At 29.6% G+C, this 4,504-nt stretch overlaps 1 long non-coding RNA gene across 3 annotated transcripts in view; it reads left to right on the forward strand.

Moving 5' to 3' along the window:
• LOC106790975 overlaps nucleotides 1–4,504 on the forward strand; it is a 98,981-nt gene that overhangs the window by 80,833 nt on the left and 13,644 nt on the right. The gene's annotated exons all lie outside the window — the stretch shown is intronic.

Here is a 4,504-nt window from a genome sequence, read left to right on the forward strand (position 1 = left end):
ACTCTCGAACGTGTCGAAGAAAAAGTTATTTTCAAGTTTTCTCTCTCTCTCTCTCTCTCTCTCTCTCTCTCTCTCTCTCTCTCTCTCTCTGTCTTTTTTTTTCTCTTTCTTTCACATTCGGATAGGTGATTATGAAAGTGACCTAGAAATCTAAGTAAAGGAGGAGATATATTTAAAATAAAAAATCCAAGATGTGTCCAATCATAATTTTTAATACAACAAGATCGAAAACATAATAACGTGTTCTGATTTAATTTTTTTTTACATTGTTTAACACTTCTTTCTAAGATACATTTATTAATAATTTGTATTTGTAGATATGACAAATAATTAATATCAATGATAATATTGTATAATACATTTATTATATAATTAATCAAATATAAATGTTGAAATACTTTAGAGAGAGTCAGTGTATATCCTTTTTGGAAATTGTTTAACACTTCCCTCAAAGATACATTTATTAATAATTTGTATTTTTAGATATGACAAATAATTAATATCAATGATAATATTGTATAATATACTTATTATATAATTAATCAAATATAAGTGTTGATCACTCAATAAGTGTATATCCTTTTTGGAAATTGTTTAACACTTCCCTTAAAGATACATTTATTAATAATTTGTATTTTTAGATATGTGACAAATAATTAATATCAATGATAATATTGTATAATATACTTATTATATAATTAATCAAATATAAGTGTTGATCACTCAGTCAGTGTATATCCTTTTTGGAAATTGTTTAACACTTCCCTCTAAGATACATTTATTAATAATTTGTATTTGTAGATATGACAAATAACTAATATCAATAATAATATTGTATAATATACTTATTATATAATTAATCAAATATAAGTGTTGAAATACTTTAGAGAGAGGTCAGTGTATATCCTTTTTAGAATACTTTCCAATTCATTTAATCTTAAAAACATGTAAGAAATCTCGAAGATGGATGGTGTCTATCAAAAGCAGCATATACACGTTAGTCGAAATAATTCGTGCCACATAGAATATAAAAGCCTAGATACCTTCTCTCTCTCTTTCTCTTTCTCTTTCTCACACAAACATACGCGTATATACATGTACACCACGCATATTCACTCACTCTTTCACACGCGAAAGCGATAACTTTTCCAAGACGACGCGTACACGTCCATCGTGGTTCGAGGTAACACGAGTTTCCCATTTACTCGAACCGATCGAAAAACTTATCGGCATCCAACAGAGTAGTGCAAGAGAAATAAAGAGAGAGAGAGAGAGAGAGAGATAATAAAAGAGAAAGATTATTGGCATGTTGCATCTCTTATTCTCCAAAGTATAGGGGAGTTTCCATCGCACGTGCATCCTCGTACTAAATCCTGAGAAGCTGCGATAACGTCCGGTAATTAGTTGCCCTTCCTTCTATACTTTTCTTTTCACCCTCCTCCTCCTCCTCCTCATCCTCATCCTCATCTTTCTCCTACTTCTTCTTCTATTTCTTCTTCTTTTATGCACACGAGTGCAACAAACGCACCACCACGTTGATACAGATCGAAACTTGTGATTCATTTTCTAATCGTATATGATTTTTGTATAAAATATATTTAGATTTATTTAGCAATTAAATTCATCGACTGGGGTTTATTAACACTAATTTTGTATTTTATTATATATATATATAAATATATATTATTTATAAAATAATTATACATACATATACACAATTTATTATTATCCTTCAAAATCAATTTAATATCAGAAAGGATTTATATCATATTTATAAAATATATATGAATCATTTAAGTATTAATTAAAATTCAATTTATATACGTGTATAATAAAAATGCATCTTCTTCTTATTATTTTATGCACACGAGTGCAACAAACGCACTACGCCAATACCAATCGAAACTTGTGATTCATTTAACAATTAAATTCATCGGCTGGGGATTGTTAACTAATCCTTGTATTTTATTATTTATAAAATACATATTATTTATAAAATAATTAATCATACATACACATATACAATTTATTATTATCCTTCGGAATCAATCTCTTGTATCATTGAAATAATGAGACACATTATTTCTATTCAAACAAAATTAAGAATTATTTAAATATTAAAATAAAAATTCAACTTATATACGTGTATAATAAAAATGCAGTTACTTTAAATCGGTAGTAGTGCAAGGTATGCATTAATTTACATTACCTACATAAACACATATACAGGTGTTATTAATTATCAACAGTATCGGTTCAAGAAGAATAAAGAAAAAGATAGATACTTAGATAGATAGCTAGATGAATAGAAAAACAAAATAGAAAGAAGATACTTGCATACATATATATGGTGCATAACGTTACGTAAGGTCATAATAGTACGTGACTGCATCTCGTGTCTCGAAAGGATCTCTGAGGTCTCGAACGGCAAGGTTTAAGGTCAACTAAGATCCTCAAAGGAGGTGTAGGTGGGGGTGGGGGGTGGGTAGGGAGGAATCCTTTCTACCTACCGAACGACGTGAACTATGATCATTTCTCTCACGAAGAAAATATTCTCCTAGTATTAACGATTAAAATTCGAGAAAAGAAAAAAATAATTGAAAGAAGAGTATTAGAATGAAATTCTCTAAATCATAATTGAGCCTCAAATAGATCAATTATTATTATGTCTGATCATTTCTCTCATGAAGAAAATATTCTGCAAGTATTAACGATTAAAATTCGAGAAAAGAAAAAAATAATTGAAAGAAAAGTATTAGAATGAAATTCTCTAAATCATAATTAAGTCTCAAATAGATCAATTATTATTATGTCTGCTTTAAACGAATAACAACTTCTCATCTCGAAGATTTCTCAATCATGAGAACGAGTCAATTTGTTTCCCCCCTCCCCTGCCCCCCAGCCCGTTTCATTCGTTTTTTTTTTCTTTTTAATACTTCGATCAAAGGAGAACGGTAGTAGAAAAGAAGATGGAAAAAGAAACGTTGACCGGATTCGATCTTATGCGTAAGTTTGCAGAAACGCGTACCGTTAAATGCAGCAACCTTTTCTCCATAGCTTAATAATTATTGTCAGCATAACGTTCTCGTTAAATAATGACTCAGAATACTATCGTAAAATAATAAGAAACGTCTTTATATAACTCTTAAGTATCGAATATAAAAAAAAAGAAATTTAAAATACGGGAGATACAAAAAATTGATGTCTTCCTCTTGTCTTTTATTATTATTATTATTATTAATATTAACACACATGTAAATATGCAAATGAGTGTCATCATAATTGTGACGGTTTATTGACATAAAACGGTATTCATCATCGAATCAATTATCGTCCCGTTAACTAATTTAGCCATAGACTTACTTATTCGCAGACACACATACAACACATACCATTTATTAAATTGTTAATATGTATAGAGAAATGTTATACGGTAGCAAGGATCCTACTAACACCTCGTTGTCAAGGATTTACGAATAGTCGTCGTATTACACTATTAAAAAAAAAAAGAGAAAGAAAGAAATAAAAAGGAACATTGCGTAAGAAGTTCGAGCAACAGCACACCATAATGGCGTCGTTCCAACTTTACCGATCGTCGGTAATGTCGTAAACCTTTCCTTGCATTTCCTTGCACACTTACACGATTCTATGAAATTATTTAAATATATAGGTATATATATACTAGTAATGAATAATAAAAAGAAAGGAGAATAGTCTATTTATACATCTACAAAGATATAATAATTATTTTTAATACAAATGTAGTATTTAAAATATAAAATCCAAATAATTTAGATACTCAATGTTTCGTTCGATTAAAAAGAAAATAAAAACATGGCAGAAATAAAATCGAAAATGAAAGAAAAATTGAGAAGATCTATCAATTATGGGATCGAGTTTAAATCATAACGCGTGTTTACTCGCACGCGAAGTATCGTAGAAAGAGAAGATGAAGAAGAAGATGATGATGAAGAAGAAGATGATGAAGAAGATGAAGAAGCATGCATCGTAAATCGCAGTTCGAAGCGTCGCTAAGTATGATATTCAATGAAGAAAATATCGAGTATAGTACGTCGATGTGAGATAGTACCTCTGTTCGTACTCGTCGCGATCGTAAATTGCTGCTATAAACACATTATTGTCGGCATAAGTGGGTCATTAATATTCCCGACAGTCGTGGGAACCCGCCATTAATGATGGCGGATTAATGCCGCCCTTTTCGCGAAAACCCCATCTATATTACTACTAACCCTTCTCGCGCTAGAGTCAAGAAAATAAAACAGAAACATTTTTCTTTTTATTTTCTCGTAAAAGTCATTGAAGTAATTGTATAATAAATAATATATCGATTGAGATAAATTATTCCTATTTAAAAATTATAAACTCAGAGTACAAGAAAGGGTTATATTAATTATACTGATTTTTTTTAATGGGTGAAAGAAAAAGAAAATATTTCCAGTTGAGAATTTCTCACTTTATCTATAAACAAAAAAATAATTGAAGT

Source organism: Polistes canadensis, unplaced genomic scaffold (genome assembly GCF_001313835.1).
Source record: "Polistes canadensis isolate GaletaPanama2010 unplaced genomic scaffold, ASM131383v1 scaffold_274, whole genome shotgun sequence".
NCBI lineage: Eukaryota > Metazoa > Arthropoda > Insecta > Hymenoptera > Vespidae > Polistes > Polistes canadensis.